The sequence below is a fragment of the Desmodus rotundus genome, chromosome 4 (genome assembly GCF_022682495.2).
Source record: "Desmodus rotundus isolate HL8 chromosome 4, HLdesRot8A.1, whole genome shotgun sequence".
Classification (NCBI taxonomy): Eukaryota; Metazoa; Chordata; class Mammalia; order Chiroptera; family Phyllostomidae; genus Desmodus; species Desmodus rotundus.
The window spans coordinates 135,625,210-135,633,637 of record NC_071390.1 but is presented as its reverse complement, the minus strand read 5'-3'; the positions used below and the strand labels follow the sequence as shown (position 1 = coordinate 135,633,637).

At 37.9% G+C, this 8,428-nt stretch overlaps 1 pseudogene; it reads right to left on the bottom strand.

The window, feature by feature from the left end:
* Nucleotides 1-6,799: 6,799 nt before the first annotated feature.
* On the bottom strand, nt 6,800-7,244 carry LOC112304928 (large ribosomal subunit protein uL15 pseudogene; annotated as a pseudogene).
* Between the last annotated feature and the right edge of the window lie 1,184 nt (nt 7,245-8,428).

Sequence of the window (8,428 nt, the reverse complement as noted above, 5' to 3'; positions counted from 1 at the left end):
ATAAACAGTGAAGAAACAAACTCATCAAAACTGAGAACAAACTGATGATCACCAGATGGAAGGTGGTTTGGAGAGACAGGGAAAAAAGGTGAAGGGATTAAGAAGTACAAATTGCCAGTTTTAAAAACAGTCACAAGAATGTAGAGTACAGCACAGGGAATATAGTCAATAAAATTATAATAACCATGTATGGTGCCAGATGATTACTAGACTTACTGGGGTTATCACTTTATAAGGCATATAAATGTCTAATCACTATGTTGTACACCTAAAACTAATAATAGTGAGTGTCAATTATAGTTGAACACCAAATTAAAAAACAATGCAGTGTACCTGGGGGCAGGGGGGTCTCCAGGAGGTGAAGGTGGAAGTATCGTAAAACGGTTGCAGTACCATAATGGTTAAAAGCATAGCTTTAATTCAGACCTGGATCCAAAATCCGACTAACCCCTTCCCCTCCACCAGGAGACTTGGGTAAGTTACTTAACCTCCAAGACAATGGTTCTCAGCTGGAGGTGATTTTGCCCCCAAGGAATATTTGGCAATGTCTGGAGACATTTTTAGTTGCCCAACTGGGTGGGAGGAGAGTGAGTGCTGCTGAGAGGGTTGAGGTCCGGGAGGCTGCTGAACATGCAATGGTGCACAGGATGGCCCCTAACAATGAATTGTCCACTCCCAAATGTCAGTAGTACCAAGGATGAGCCACTTTGCTGGAGGACTTATCTGTATGATACTTCTAATAATCCCAACCTTTCAGGGGTTTTATGAGAATTAAATGATTGAATATATACCAACCCCCTGCCATATAGTATATGATAATGAAAATAAGAACAAAAGTAAGGAGGAATACTAAAATGGACAGAGGGAAGTTAAAGGCAAATTTCCTATTGCAATTTTAAATCACACATTTATTTGCAGGGCATAGAGAGCATTTTTTGTTTTGATTGTTGATCAAAATATGGCCAGGCCCTGGATTTGCTGCAGATCTGAAATAGAAATCCTGTATCTACCAGTGTTGGGAAGGTTCAGCCACAGAAGGAATAGGAAACTTGGAAGTGTTACAGGGATGCCAGGTGCACCTAAATCCAACAAAATGGGAGAGTCTCTATTTCATGCTCAGTTTGGGAGAAGAGGTGGTGCCTCCAGTTTTTTAAAATTCCTTTTTTAAAATAGTTGCAAATTATTATAAACTCATATCTAAGAGGAAAAAACTGAAAATATTTGTTGGTTAAACCCAAGTACTTCTACTTTTATATAAATTTTTATTTATTTTAAAATCTTTATGTAAGTCATTACATATTCATTATAGAGGTCAAAAAAGTGACAAAAAAAAGAGAAAAATTATATATGACCTGAGTTTTCAAAAGTAATTGCAATTATCTTGGCGTGCATTCTTTCACCTTTTTTAATGTATTCCCAGCATTATGTATATATTTTTAAATAAAATTAGAATCATTCAAACACTTTGTAACCTACTTTTATGTGTTTTAAGGTCTTATTTTCAGAGAGAGGAGAAGGGAGGGAGAAAGAGAGGGAGAGAAACATCAATGTGTGAGAGAAACACCAATCAGTCATCTCTTGCACACCCCTAGCTGGGGACCTGGCCCACAACCCAGGCATGTTCCCTGACAGGGAATCAAACCAGCGACCCCTCAGTTCACAGGCTGGCACTCAATCTACTGAGCCACACCAGCCAGGGCATGTGACCTACTTTTAAATTTAATAATACATTTTAAATAGTTTTCAATATCTCCAAGTATCCTTCTGTATTAAATTGTCAAAATAGCACTGACTGGTGTGGCTCAGTTGGGCATCATCCTGCAAAACGAAAGGTCACCCATTTCCAGTCAAGGCACGTGACTGGATTGCAGATTTGGTCCCTTGTCGGGGGCACATACGAGAGGCAACCAATGGATATTTCTCTCTCAGATTGACGCTTTTCTCCCTTTCTTCCTCCCTCCCTTCCTCTTTTCTAAAACTAACTAAATAAAATCATTTTTTAAATTATGAATATCTTAACAAATAAAAACATTTTTCTTATTCCAAAAATAAATGTAAAAGAAATGCAAGCAATATGGAAGTGTACAAAAAAGAAAGAAAGAAAAGCCACAGTGTTTAAGTTAGGAAACCATGACTTTGATTGGCATAAACAACTAACAACAGAAAGTTCAGAGGTCAGATGGGCTGGACAGTGTTATCAAGGTGCCAGGTTCTTTCTGTCTCTGTCCTCTGAATTCTGATTTCAGACAGTTCTGAGTGATGGTTGTTCTATATTTTAGTTGTGATTTTGATGTGGTTGTGCGAGGAGGCAAGCCATGTTTACATATGCTGCCATCTTGACCAGAAGTCAATTTCTATTTTGTTTATTAGACTCCACGTATAAATGAGATCATACGGTATTTGTCTTCCACTGACCAGGTTATTGCGTAATAGTCTCCAGCTCCATCTATGCTGTCACCAAGGGTGAGAGTTCCTTCCTTTTTGTGATGCATATATTTCATTGTGTAAATGTACCACAGCATTTTTATCCACTCATCAACTGAGGGCACTTAGGCTCTTTCCAGATCTTGGCTATTGTAACGCTGCTGCTATGCACATAACGGTGTGGTGTATATATTCTTTCTGATGTTGGGATTCTTAGGATATATTCCCAGAAGTGGAATCACGGAGTCAAAAGACAGTTCCATTTTTAATTTTTTGAGTAAACTCCATACTGTTTTCACAGTGGCTGCACCAGTCTGCATTCCCACCAACAGTACATGAGGGTTCCCTTTATTCCACAGCCTTGCCAGCACTTGTTGTTTGTTGTTTCGTTGATGGTAGCTATTCTGGCAGGTGTGAAGTGATATCTGTTGTTTTCATTTGCATTTCTCTGATGATTAGTGATGTTGAACATTTTTTCATTTGTCTATAAGCCATCTGTATGTCTTCCTTGGAGAATTGTCTATTCAGGTCTTTGGCCCCCTTTTTTAACTGGATTTTTGTCTTCCTGATATTGAGTTGTATACACTCTTTATATATTTTTGAAATTAAACACTTATCAGATGTATCATTGGCAAATATGTTCTTCCATACCGTGGGTTACCTTTTCATTTTAAGGATGGTTCCTTTAGCTATAGAGAAGGTTTTAAATTTCATATTTTTCCTTTGTTTATTTGTCCTATTTGTTTATTATTTCCTTTGCTTTCTCGTCCTAGGAGATATATCAGAAAAAAATATTGCTATGTGACATGTCTGAAATTTTACTGCCTATGTTTTTTCTATGATTTTTATGGTTTCAAGGCTTACATTTAAGTCCTTTATCCATTTTGAGTTTCTTCTTGTGTATGTCATAAGTAGGTGATCTAGTTTCATTTTTTTGCATGTACAAGTCCAGTTTTCCCAACACCATTTATGGAAGAGACTGGCTTTACACCATTGTATGCTCTTGCCTCCTTTGTCAAATATTAATAGACCATAAAGGTGTGGGTTGATTTTTTGAGTTCTCTGTTCTGTTCCTTTGATCTATATGCTTGTACCAGGCTGTTTTGATTAGAGTGGACTTATAGTAGAGTTTAATATCAGGTACTGTGATACCTCCAACTTTGTTCATCTTTCTCAAGATTGCTGAAGCTATTCAGGGCTTTTTTAGTTACATATAAATTTTTGGAATATTTGTTTTAGTTCTGTGAGTATGCTTTTTATATTTTAATAAGAATTGTTTTGAATCTATAGTTTTCTTTGGATAGCATAGACATTTTAATGATGATAATTCTTCTAATTTATGAACATGATATATGCTTCCACTTCTTTGTATTTTCCCCTATTTTTTCTTCAGTGTCCTACAGTTTCATGAACAGAGGTCTTTTACCTCCTTGTTTAGATTTATTCATAGGTATCTTTTTTGTTGTTGCAATAGTAAATGGGGTTCTTTATTTAGCTTCTCTCTCTGATAGTTCATTATTGGTGTATAAAATGCCATTGATTTCTGAGTATTGATTTTGTATCCTAAATTCATTTATTAGATCTAGTAGTTTTTTGGAGGACTCTATAGGGTTTTCTATGTACAATATCATGTTGTCTGTGAATAATGACAGTATTACTTTCTCCTTTCCAGGCTGGATGACTTTTATTTATTCTTGTCTGATCGCTTTGACTAGAATTTCCAGTACAATGTTGAATAAGCGTGGTGAAAGCAGACATCCCTGTCTTGTTCCTCATCTTAAGGGAAGTATTTTACCCATTGAGTATGATGTTGGCTGTAGATTTTTCATATTTGATCTTTATTATGTTGAGGTATGATCCCTCAAATCCCACTTTGATGAGAGTTTTTTGAATAATAAATGGGTGCTGGGTTTTATCGAATGCTTTTTCTGCATCTATTGATATGATCCTGTGATTTTTATTTTTCATTTTGTTTATGTGATTTATCACATTTAGTGATTTGTGAATATTGTACCAACCTTGCATTCCCAGGATAAATCTCATTTGATTACAGGATATGGTCTTTTTAATGCATTTCTGCATCTGGTTTGCTAATATTTTGTTGAGCATTTTAGCATCTATGGTCATCGGTGATATTGACCTATAATTTTCTTTCTTTGTTGTGTTTTTATCTAGTTTTGGAATTAGGATAATACTCATGTTGTAAAAAGAACTTGGAAGTCTTCCCTCCTCTTATATTTTTTGGAATAGTTTGAGAAATATAGGTGTTAGTTCTTTGAATGATTGATAAAATTCACCTCTGAAGCCATCATTCCAGGACTTTTGCTTGCTGGGTGTTTTTTGATTACTGATTCAATTTCATTGGTTATAGGGAACCGTTCCACACATGGGAAATGTGGCCCAGCTCCCACTCAGAAAAGCCAGTGGGGTGCGAGGTCCGGCACACAGGACCCACGCCCATGGACAGGTTCTCCCATGGGGAATCAGGCCTGCATTGTACCTAGGCTGCTATGAGACTTGCTTTTGCTAAAACTTCCTCACCCTGGATTGAGGCAGCAAATGTTTACTGAGTATCTTTAACTTCCTAAAATCTGTGCTAAACCTCCTAAGTATGGAGTGTAACCAGTTCAATCACTTTCCCCCTTGATCTGTAACATCCTTCTCTTTGAAGTAACTAGCAACATTCTTTCCTTTGTTATTTGTATAAAGTGATCGCATATAGCGAACCTGTGCATAGTAAATGAGGACCATCCTTAATGTAATGTACTCAGAAAAGCAATAAAAGCCTGTCCAGGAAGGGGTTGGGCTCTCCCTGGACCTGTCGCCCTCTCTCACTTAGAGAGTGGCCATGATGTCCCTTTTTCTCCACAGGATTTCTGTAGTCTGTGTGAATTTGTCCATTGCTGCAACAACACATGGATCCTGCGGGCCGGGATCTGCATCAATTGGTTATAATTGGTATATCAGGTTTTCTGATTCTACCTGATTCAGTTTTGAAAAATTGTATGTTTCTAGAAATCAATCCATTTTGCTCAGGTTGTCAAATGTCCTGGCATATAGTTGTTCATAGTATTTTCCTAGAGTCTTTTGTATTTCTGTGATATCAGTTGTTATTTATTTGGATCCTCTCTTTTTTTTCTTGATGATTCTAGTTAAAAGTTCGTTAGTTTTGTTTATCCTTTCAAAGAACCAGCTCCTGGTTTCATTAATCTTTTGAATTTTTTTTAGTGTCTGTGTAATTTATTTCCACTCTGCTCTTGATTATTGTCTTCCTTTTACTTACTCTGGGTTTTGTTTGTTGTTGTTGTTTTTTCTTGTTGTTTTAGGTGTAGGGTTAGATTATTCATTTGATGTTGGTTTTTTTTTTTCTTTTTAAGGTAGGCCTGTAATGCTATGAACTTATTCTGGACTGCCATCGCTGTGTCCCATGTGTGTCCCATATGTTGTTGTGTATTCATTTTCATTTTTTTCCAGATAATTTTTTATTTCCTTGATCTCATTGATAACCCATTCATTATCTGATAACACGCTACTTGGCCTCCATGTATTTGAATGTTTTTGAGTTTTTAATTGAGGTTGATTTCTAACTTCATACTACTGTTATTTGAGAAAATGCTTGGTATGATTTCAATCTTTTTTTCACCCTCACCTGAGGACATGCTTATTGAATTTTAGAGAGGGGAAAGGAATAGAGAGAGGGAGAGTAACATTGATGTAGAAAGAAACATTTGTTGCCTCTCATACACAGCCTGACCTGGGACAGAACCCACTATGTAGGCAGTGACCTGATCAGGAATTGAACCCCCAGCATTCCACTTTACAGGATGTAGCTCCAACAAACTGAACCTCTTTGGCCAGAACTGATTTCACACTCTTGAATTTGTTAAGACTTATTTTGTGTCTTAACATGTGGTCTGTCTTTGAGAATGTTCCATGTGTGCTTAAGAATGGATATTCTGTTGCTTTGGGATGAAATGTCCCATAAATATCAGTTAAATCTATTCAATCTAGTGTGTCATTTAAGGTCGCTCTTTCATTATTGATTTTTTTGTCTAGAAGATCCATCCTTTGATAATAGTGGGGTGTTAAAATCCTGTACTATGAGTGACAGTATTGCTGTCCATCTCTCCTTTAAAGTACACCAAGACTTTATATATTTAGGTGCTCCTATATTGGATGCATATATTTTTATAAAGGTTATATCTTTTTTTGAATCAATCCCATTAGTATTATTAGTGAGCTTATTAGTCTCTTGATTGGCCTTTGTTGTGAAGTCTATTTGGTCAGATATAAGTATTGCTACCTCAGCTTTTTTTTTTTTTTTTTTTAAACAAAAGCACTTGTGAGAATTTAATGAAATGCCTTCTGTGTGGCTTCAAGCTACCAGCCCACAGGTCCCACCAACACTCTTAATCTTTTCCTCAGCTCTTCTGCTGAAAAATTTGGTCTTCATAATAACAGCCTGCTTTGGGAGCTTTCCCTTTCCCAGAACTTTGCAGTAGCCCAACTGCACCATGTCAATGATGGAAATGGCTCTTGTCTTGTTTTTGGCAGTATTTACCTGTGTTTGCTCGCTGACCAGGGTCCACAGTTTATCAAGGTTGACAAAGGGGCAGAAGCTCTGGTTCCTCTTTAAGTGGCAGTGCCTCATACCAACTTCCCAAAGTAATCTGGGTGATATTTGTTGAAGTTGATCCTATGGTGATGCAAGCCACCAGAATTACCTTAGCCTCCCAGGCGATTCCTGTGCTTGCTGATGAGGCATGGCCATGGATCACATGGCCCCAAAGTTTCTGGGTCTTCCTCAGACTGGATGGCATGTTGCTGGCCAAGATGCAAGCTCAGCTTTTTATTCCCATCTCCAATTACATGGAATAGGTCTTTTCTTCCATCCCTTCACTTTCAGATTGTATAAATCTTTTCTGAGGTGGGTCTCTTATCGACAGTATATATATGGGTCATGTTTTCTTATCCATTTTGTGGCTCTGTGGCAAGGAGGGTTAAAAAAAGGGACAATGGCCCACCTTTCTGTCTGGGAGAAAATTGTCCCCCAGCTCCTGCCTTGGTGCCAGACACTTCAGTTCCTCCCTATATGCCACTGGTACCTTTCAAGCCGCTACCCTTGTGCTGGAGTTCAGAGGGCATGAGCCTCATTAAGTCCACGTGTGGGTGCTTTAAGAGGAACTACCTGGGAATCCAGCAGTTTCCTCCACCAACTCAGTCCCCACTGGTTTTGTGGTTTTTGCAGCCAGAACTTATAGAGACTTATCTTCCTACCACTGAAAGCCTGGGCTGATGGGCCTGGTATGGGACCAGCCCCCATAGGGGGCTGCATCTGTGCCCCTCCTACCAGTCTGGATGGAAGGTTTCTTTAATTCTGTAGTTGTTTGTCTTCCATTCAATTTGATTTTTGATGGTTCTGAGTGACATTTCGGAGACTTCCAGTCAAGACGGCAGCATAGGTAAACTTGGCTCCCCTCCCTGCACAGCTACATCAAAATTACAATGAAAATATAGCGTACCCTTGTTTTTCTTCAGGTCTTTTTCTTTTTTGTTTCTCTCATTGGGTGTTTTTTTTCTACCTTGTCTTCCAATTGCTGATTTGATCCTCTACTTCATCCAGCCTACTTTTAAGTCCTTATAGTGTATTCTTCATTTCAGATATTGTATTCTTCATTTCCAACTAGTTCTGATTCCTGGTTTCTATGTCCTTTTTCATGCTGAAGTAGTTCCCACTAAGTTCTTTGTCGTTTCCATTTAGTTCCTGTAGTTCTGAGTTCCTTGAGCATCCTTATAATCATTACTTTGAACTCTATGTCTGATAAATTGCTTGCCTCCACTTCATTTAGCCATTTTTCTAGAGATTTTTCCTGTTCTGTGATTTGGGGGTTGTTTCTTTATCTCCCCACTTTAGCTGGCTCTTTGTGTTTGTTTCTATGTATTAGGTAGAACTGCTATGACTACCAGTCTTTGTGACGTAGCCTTATGTAGTAGTTGTCTTGTG